The sequence below is a fragment of the Macaca nemestrina genome, chromosome 3 (assembly GCF_043159975.1).
Source record: "Macaca nemestrina isolate mMacNem1 chromosome 3, mMacNem.hap1, whole genome shotgun sequence".
Taxonomy (NCBI): domain Eukaryota; kingdom Metazoa; phylum Chordata; class Mammalia; order Primates; family Cercopithecidae; genus Macaca; species Macaca nemestrina.
This window is the reverse complement of record NC_092127.1, coordinates 132,661,597-132,670,638: the sequence shown is the minus strand read 5'-3', so window position 1 is coordinate 132,670,638 and position 9,042 is coordinate 132,661,597. Positions and strand designations below refer to the sequence as shown.

At 32.5% G+C, this 9,042-nt stretch overlaps 1 long non-coding RNA gene across 1 annotated transcript; it reads right to left on the bottom strand.

Moving 5' to 3' along the window:
- Window positions 1–905: 905 nt before the first annotated feature.
- LOC105477347 (uncharacterized) lies at window positions 906–7,342 on the bottom strand. Its single transcript, XR_984620.3, has 6 exons — window positions 7,244–7,342; window positions 4,778–4,843; window positions 3,589–3,609; window positions 3,467–3,496; window positions 2,280–2,411; window positions 906–1,068 (listed from the first exon to the last, which is right to left on the bottom strand). It is a non-coding gene; the product is annotated as an uncharacterized lncRNA (long non-coding RNA).
- Window positions 7,343–9,042: the final 1,700 nt, after the last annotated feature.

Below are 9,042 nucleotides of genomic sequence, written 5' to 3'. Positions count from 1 at the left end.
TACACTGTGAAGTAATTTATTTTGATCCATTTGCCTTCTCTGTCTATATTGGTCTCCTTGAATTTGTCCCTAATGAAACAAACATGTTTCTATCAAAATAAATTTGCATTCGCTATTTTTCTGCTAGAAAATTTATTTCTCTATATTGGCTCTCATGCTTAGTTCATAAGTTTCATAAAATGTCACTATATCAGAGAGTCTTTTGTTGACTATCCTGTTTAAATTTGTTTCTATGCCCTAGACATGCTTATACTTCTTTAGCACACTTATCATTGCCTAAGATATGTACTATTTATTCACTTTGTATCTGCATCTGCCAGTTACAATGTAAACTCTCTAAAGGCAGGACTTTTGTATCTCTTTGTCTGCAGCATCTAGAAGACGGCCTGACAGCTGGGGTCATTCAATAAATATTTCTTGAATAAAAGTCGTTGCTGAAAAACTAATGGAGGGCATTAGATGGTTTACATGCAGAACGCCTACATACTGCTGTGGAGTGACATGGTGGTTATCTTCTGACCTACAGGGGCTGAGATAAAAAATGTGAGTGCTTTGGAGGCTTAGCAACTGTGGTGTCTCAAAGGAAACCATGGGCAAATCAAATCTTGGCATAAATAGCTCTAATAATAAGGGAGTTTGAGTACCATGTTTGTAACATATAAAATATGACAGACTCAATTACAAATAAGGACCTCTGACATTATGTGCTTCAGTCTGTGCTAGTCAAACTGGGAAAGAAGATGATGAAAGAAATTGTTATTCCCATAAATAGGAAAAAGAAAAATAAGGAGCATACACATAAGAATGTGCTTGAAATTTATTGCTTTTAGAGAAGAAGTGATTTCTATTATTCAGAAACAGCACTGAAAACAGCTTAACAGTTTAAATTGCAATTACATCACCAAATGATAATTAAAAAGCAAGTATCTTGAAACAAAGAGTACACAGTAAATTATAGTCTGTTTTTCATTTGCATTGTTTTTTGATGATTCTTCAAAAAGTGGTGGTAGTGTGATATGGTATGAAGGATGAGAATATGCATGTAGAAGTTGTATTTGCCAATCAAACCTGCACAGAGAAAGAAACATTATCTGTAAAATTTTTACCCCTGTAAATACATTTATATTCTGGCCTGGTACAGAGTAGATACTATATAAAATTTTAGTTTATAAAATGCAGGCCCCAAAATAATATTTGACACAGAGTAGACAATTAAACACTTATTAAATTGGTATCTGAACACATAAAAATGATCATTCAGCATATATAATTTAAATTCAAATTTAAATTGTTTTTCAATCATCATACTATTTTATTTTTCTACTTAAATATAGTCTACACATTTCATTTATATACATTTTCCCTAAATAATATTTTAGTACATCTTTCCTTGATTAAATGTCATCAGTTATTACCTAAACCCTAAGGGATCAAGTTCAGGCTCTTCCTCATATCATTAATGGCAATAGAGAATTGAATGGGAATATAATCTCCCAAATGCACTGAAAAATGATTGAAATCCTTTGGACTGTGTTAACTTTGAATTGTAGAACAATCCTCCCTTATCTCCAACAGTTTGCTCTATTTTGTAGTGAAATATTTAGTCTTTCATAGAATTTAGAACATTTAATGTTGTGTAGACACAGGTAAAACTGACTTTCTAAAAAGAAATTGATGACATTTTCGTATTTTCTTGTTAGCATTATGTTAATAATTTCTATAGTAATTGCTCAGTCGAGTTACTTAGGGTATAAAGTGCAAATTTCTCACAAGTTCCCAGACGGTTCCCAGATGGAAGCTTCTCCAAAGACTGCATTTTGGGAGTGAAAACTTTAAGCAACATCTAGGTACAGATTTAGTGGCAGGGAAGCCCTGCAGTTATAACTATAAACCTTTCTGATCAAGAGATTTTATGTGATATGTCTTTCAAAAGTGTCACCAATTCTAAAAAGTATATTTCAGTGTTACAATACACAATTTTTTGATGAGAAAACTGAGGTTTGGGAGCATTAAGAGTAGTTCAAAGTCATGAAACTGGTAGTTGTCAGGGCCAGGATACAAACCCTGGTGTTCCCCATCCTATAACCCAGCCTTCTAACCATAGCAGGACAGAGACTTTATCTCAGAAGCATTTATATAAACTAATACACTTCAAGGAGCTATATCAGGCTGCTTTCTTATACTGGAACTGCTGTTGGTTTAATGGTTTGTTTTTGTTTTTCTTCTTTTAACTGTCAGCACTGCTACAGAAAGTAAAAATGTCACTAAACCCATCTTACCTCAATAATCACGTCCTGCAGTCACTGATGATATTAACAGGGATATTGTTAGTATTGTGGTTGGTATGGTTGGTATGGTTGTGGGTATAGTGGTTGTGGTGCAAATGGCTGATAAGGGCCATACCTCCCTTCCTGTATACACACAAGGAGAAAGAAAATTGCAGAAAATTGAGATATTGACAGTGCAAATGTTTTTATTAGAAGCTCAGATTGTTAAAGTTTTAGGAACTTACATATTACTTATAAGATTTTTTTCCAAACTTTTAATTAGATTTTTCTTTTTGGTTATAAACACATTTTAAAAGCAGGAAAAAATGATTGAGTATTTACCTTTGTACTGTATGTTCACAGTTTTGTGGTTTTATTTTAAATGCAGGAACACTGATTATAGGCTATCACTCCAAAGAGGTTTTAAATTTTCCTCAAAATACTACCTCCCAGCAACCAGTTTGCCCACTTTTGAGTATTATGGGAAGGAGATATTTACTAAATTCAGCTTATGTGGTGATAGCTTATGTGGTCACTCTTTTAATGAGCTTACTGTCTCTTATGATTCCTACATTCTTTAATACTTCTGCCTTCTGTTGACACAAATAACCATCATCCCTTTTAGAGCACCTTTTTATTTGGTGTTACTTTAATCCATGTATTTACTACATTAGTTAGGAGATCTTTTGCAACCCTATCAGGTTGACATTATATGCCAACATACGGGGACATCAAGATACATACATTAAGAAAAAATGTTAAAGAAATGAAATTTTCTATCTCATTTATCATGGCCTGTTTAATTTAATGAGTTTATTGCCCTCAAAAAAAATCAGAAGATGCAAACTTACCATATTTTATGTGTAATTATCAGCCTTTATGCTCTATGAGGCATGTTTTATAATTAATAGAATTAGAATTTTAACTATTTTTTAGGTCAATGTGATTACTCAGGAGATGATACTTGAGGGCTCAGAGAATAACTGGTTTCTCTGGTTGGCATTATAAGTTTCAATTGAAATGTTGTTAGGACACAATACATTTGTGACTGTTACCTGTGTATCATAAATAGATGAAAACAAGTACACTTTTGCAACTACTACATATATTTGAGAAATAAATATTGACACTTCTAGAAGAATAAGTAATCAGAGAATAAAATTTATTTGGACTACACAGCATTATCAGAGAATACTTACATCGAATCTTCTCAATCTACGAAGAAATTTCTGTGAAAAATGAAGAAAAGCTTAATAATTCAATATAAATGTAGGGAGGACAAAACTGAAAACAAGTTTTCCAGTGAATGAAAATGACTCACCTCTTCAGATGAATCAGCTCCCTTAGAAAACAGAAAATGAGACAATAGTTATTATCTTAATGTTATAATTCCAGATTGAGTACAAAAATGAACTCAGCAGCTACAATTGTGAGTAAACAGGATGTAAGCAAATCATCAATAGACACTAAATTAGTTATTTTTGCTTTATGACGTCTTTAAAATGTGTCAAGAGTATGCTTTTCTGTAATTAGTGTGCTATATTCAAATATAAATTTATTTTGATTTATACTTCTTTGGTGTGTGAAAGGGAGTAAATGGTTATCATTGATGAATGAAAAGTGAAACTGTAGTTTTTCATATGTTCTCAGTAGCTCAAAGGCTACTTACATAAAACTTTTATTTACTGACAGAGACAAGCATTATGTTTTTCTCTGTTTTCCTTACATTTTTATGTTTTATTTTTCAGACACCTATCTTTTTATAACAAATAATGTGGTATACTATGATTTTATAATCAAATTAGTTTTTGAAATATCTGTTAGAATTTACCAGATAAGTTGGAGTATTTTTATTCTTTCATGGCCAGTTTCCTACTAATGTCATAGACAGAAAAGGAACAGGAGAAAGAGAAGGAAGTAGAGTAGAAGAAAGAGCTCCAGAGAAGTCAAGTGCTTTACCTGGTGATACAGAGTAGTAAATGACAATACAGACTGGGAACTCATAGCATGTAATAGATCTGAAGTTTTGTTTTAAAGTTAAAAATAAGCAGCTTTATTTTGGAAAGTGTGTGCTAAATAATTGTGAACTAATTTTAAGTTAGGCTTTGCAAAGAATGACTTGAAAATTTCTACTTTGATATCTTTTAATACTTGAATTCCACTCAAGTGCACCTACTTCATTCCTGAGATTTCTAGCTTCAGATGGTCTAGAGTATTACATGTTTAAAGAGACTTTTACAAGCTCTCAGTTCCACATATTTAAGAAGTTCAGTAAAACTTTATTTCACATTAAACTAAATATACTTTAGTGTCTGTAGGTGAATAATGAATATTCATTCTAAATGCTTAAAGAGCTTATGTAGGTTAATACAAAAAAATGTTCATATAGAAACCTTAAAACATATAAAACTGTATTCAAGTAAACACCAACATATGCAGAATACAAAGAATAGAGAGACTCTTGGGATAGGTACTGAGAATATATTCTTCAAATGTCCTGATATACTTACAATCATGGAAACCATGACAGCCAAGATGAAGGCGAACACAAGGAACTTCATAGTTGGCTGGGTTCTCTGAAAACATACGTGGAAATTCAGTATCACATTTTTTCTTGTATTAGCCCATCAAAATTTTATTGATTATGCTATGCTCCAAAGCACTGGGAGACACATGCCAGATAGAAAGACAATTAAAACCCATTGTCTGACATAATGAAATTTGGAGACTTTTTGGAGACATTGATAAGTAAAAGTGAGAGCTCCGATATGGAAATGCTAAGGCGTTAGAGAAACACACAAACCAACACCTTACACAGACCAAGTGAAGAGGGGTGTGAAAGTAAAGAATAAAGTAAAGCTTGAGTTGGATTCTGTGGGATGAGTAAAGAGGTGTTGGGCAACTATAAGAAAATGAAAAAGAGAGAGGATACCATATTGAAAGTGTAAGCAGTTCAAAATGTAGGGAGGATAAAACTGGAGACAACATGATTACTTGATTACTTAGGTTTTGTAACATTATGGGGCACCTTAAATAATGGCATTAGGGATGATATTTAAGGTACAGTGTAAAGAGATCTTAGGATGTTAGAATGACAAGCAATGGGCAATCGCTTTGTAATAACATCACTGAAAATGAGCCAGATTTCTGTCTTGAGAGTTGCAAAAATGGTGTAACATTCAGTTTAGAACATTAATGATATTGGGTAGAAAAAAATCAAACTGATAAGAAGTCACAGAGAAAATATTCATACCTCCTCTGAGAAGTGGAATTGGTGAAGAAGACTTAATATTTTAAATAATCTCATTCAACAAAATTAACCTAATCTGGGACTATGATATGTTATCATAAACATGTATAAGCCAGTTAACCCAGTTCCTTGGTTATTAAACAAAAAAAGAGTTAAACAGATTATTTGTAAATTATAAACATCTAAATAGAGATATTTTCAGTGAAACACATAATTGCCACAAGACTTACAAATAAATGACATTTTTACCTGTTTATTGAAAACTATAGAGTAATCCATATAAAGGTAATGGTCTTCATTATTCTCTTTTACCAGTAACTTGTGATAAAACATTACAAGAATATGTTTTACTTAATTATAAAAAATTACTGTTATTAATAACCCAAAATCTCCAAAATATAAAGCAGAACTCATTATTTATGGCATTTGCTTTTTTACTTATTCACTGATTTGCCTCAGTTATTTAAATTGAAATTTCTGGCCGGGCATGGTGGCTCATGCCTGTAATCCCAGCACTTTGGAAGGCCAAGGCAGACAGATCACCTGCGGTCAGGAGTTCAAGACCAGTCTGACCGACATAGAGAAACCCCGTCTCTACTAAAAATAATAATAATAATAATTTAGCTGGGCATGGTGGTGAGCGCCTTTGTAATCCCAGCTACTCAGGAAGCTGAGGCGGGAGAATCGCTTGAGCCCGGGAGGCGGAGGTTAAGGTAAGCTGAGATTGCACCATTGCACTCCAGCCTGGGCAACAAGAGTGAAACTCTGTCTCAAATTAAAAAAAAAAAAAAAAAAAAAAAAAAAAAAAAAAAAAAAGGAAATCTCTGGTATTAAGAGCAACTGTAAAAATAATATGTACCTTGGGGTTTTTCTATCACCTGATAGATAAACCTACCCATCAGTCATTTTATGATAAAAAAAGAACAAAAACTTTAGTGTTTTTTATATCTGTAAACTGTATTGAAAGTATGGAATCAAAAAATACTTATAGAAGAGTAGTTTTCTTTTACTAACCTTGATAAATTGAAAGATGGATATACAGACATAGATGTATAAATATATACACAATGGTTTAAAAACTATTTCCCCAATGACAAAATAATAAAAATATGAAATAGTAAAATCTTTCTTTTCTACCACATCACAACTGAATGAAAACAACTTCAGTAATATAAAACAGTAAGGTAGAAAAGCATAACTGTTATATAATATTTTTTATTATACAGAATAACATAACTGTTTAAAATGATGGGAAGGTCAATGCAAAGGTAGTGAGAAATGTTTACTTATGGGAATAAAGTAAATTTTTAAAAGTGAAACTTGTGAAACAATATATACATTTGTAAAAAAGAGAACATATGCTATTTTATTAAAATATGAACTTTGAATTTAAGTTAAGAGTAAAAGTAGTAAGTAGAAGAGTAGATGCCAGTATGTAGACAAGGAAATAAAAAGGTTTTTAGAAAGTTCCATCAGGAGAGAAGCTGGAATATGTCTCCATATTCCACATTATTTACTTTGCATGATGATTGCTGATTTCAACGTATAGGAATTGAGATTCTCAACTTATCTTCAGATCCTAAGAGGGTCACCATATCTCTCAATTGTTTCTTTATGAGAAATTATCATTACACAAATATGCATTTTTATAATTAGTTTTCAAAAGATTTTAGGAAGCAACACTCTAGATTAAGATATCATATTCGATTACACATGAACATATTACCTTTTACCCAAGATGAGACTACAGAAGTAGTGAAGTTGAAGTGAAGCTTCAAGAGATGATGTGCTTCCCTAGAGGGCCAATGTATTTAAACACTCTGAAATTCCCCCCTCCCCCCCTCCTTTTTTTTTTTGGTTGTTAAATAATGGCAATTGTGAGATCATATTATGGAAACCAAAAGTAGTGCCCAAAATCTGTCTCTACAAATGATAAAAATAACCCTAACAAAGTGATTTTGCAATAGATAATTGTGAAGACAAAGTAATCAGGAAACAACTATACCTATCGCATGTTAATCCCAGTGTTAGTCTAGCCATGAGTGAGTCAGATGACGGAAAAGCATGCTGGAGGAAACCAGGCATAGAAATGATTGCAGTGATAAAGATGTTTGCACAAGTATGTGTCCAACGTGGAACAACTCTATGACAAAAAGAATACTTACCATGTCATCAAGATTTTACTTGATGTTCTCTGATAAATGGTGATAACTGGCATAATGAAATTATAGTCATCATATACTTCAAGAGTTTTTCTTCGAATCATTATTTATCTCATACTTTTACCATCTTCCATTGACTTTAGAATATTTTAAGTTACAAAGTGAATGCAAACATTTGCCAAATTCAGTAATCTTTTGGCTACAATATGATAAAAAATTCTTATATTTATGGTGAAATAACTCTAAGTGCTCAGTGATATATATCTCACATATGACTGAATATATACATATTTGGAAATTCAATTTAATTTCCTGGAGTTTTTAAGGCTGCATATTTCTCCATAGCAGCTATGTGTTGACATGATTACACTAGAGTGAAGGAAAAAATGTTTTAATTACATTCCTAGGAAAATTTGTGTAAAAATTACCCTACTCACTGCTGGTTAGATAATTCAATGTACTAAGAACTGAATATTAAAAACTTATGTACTAAGAACTGAATATTAAAAACTTATGTATAAAGTTGAGGTAAGTTATACAGCCTAGTGCATTGTTCCTCAGAGTGTGCCACATGGGACCATCACAGACAGCATCAGCTGGAGCTTGTGGAAATGCAAATTCTTAGTCCCACTTCCCAAGCTTGCTGAGTCAGAATCTTGGGGTTGCCCTAAGGAGCCTGCATTTTAACAGTATCTCCAGGTGATTCTTTGGGTACTGTGAAGTTTGAAACAAGGCTAGTCTCAGTGGCTCATGTCTGTAATCCCAGCGCTTTGGGAGTCCAAGGCAGGAGGATTGCTTGAGTATACAAGTTGAAGAACAGTCTAGGCAACATAGTGAGACCGCATCTCTACAAAAAATAAAAACAAAAAATAAAAAATTAAGCAACCACATATTTGTCTTGTGAATGCATTAGTTATCCTTAGGCTTTATCCAGTAAAGAATTAAACTTGTGGTTTAATTTCATATCAGATTTTTTAAGGAAGTATTTATTAGGTAAATTTTTTATGCTGTGTTAGAACAGTCTTACTGAAAATTGTGATTATTCTCTGGGTCATATACAAGAAAATAAAAGTCATTTCTTAAGGCAAATAAATAATTCAAATCAAATTAGATACATATTACTCTTGTTCTTTTGTCATGAGATTTATAAGCATTACAGTTACAAAGTCTCTTCTCATGTAAAACAAATACAATCTCTTTACATTTTGAGTGGAAAAAAGTTACATAGGGTTCAGTAACTATTTTATTTTTGCAGAGATGGGGTCTTGCTGCATAGCATAGTCTTGAGTGCATTGGTGAGATCATAGTTCACAGATGCCAGGAACTCCTAGGCTCAAGTGGTCCTACGACCTCAGCCTCATGT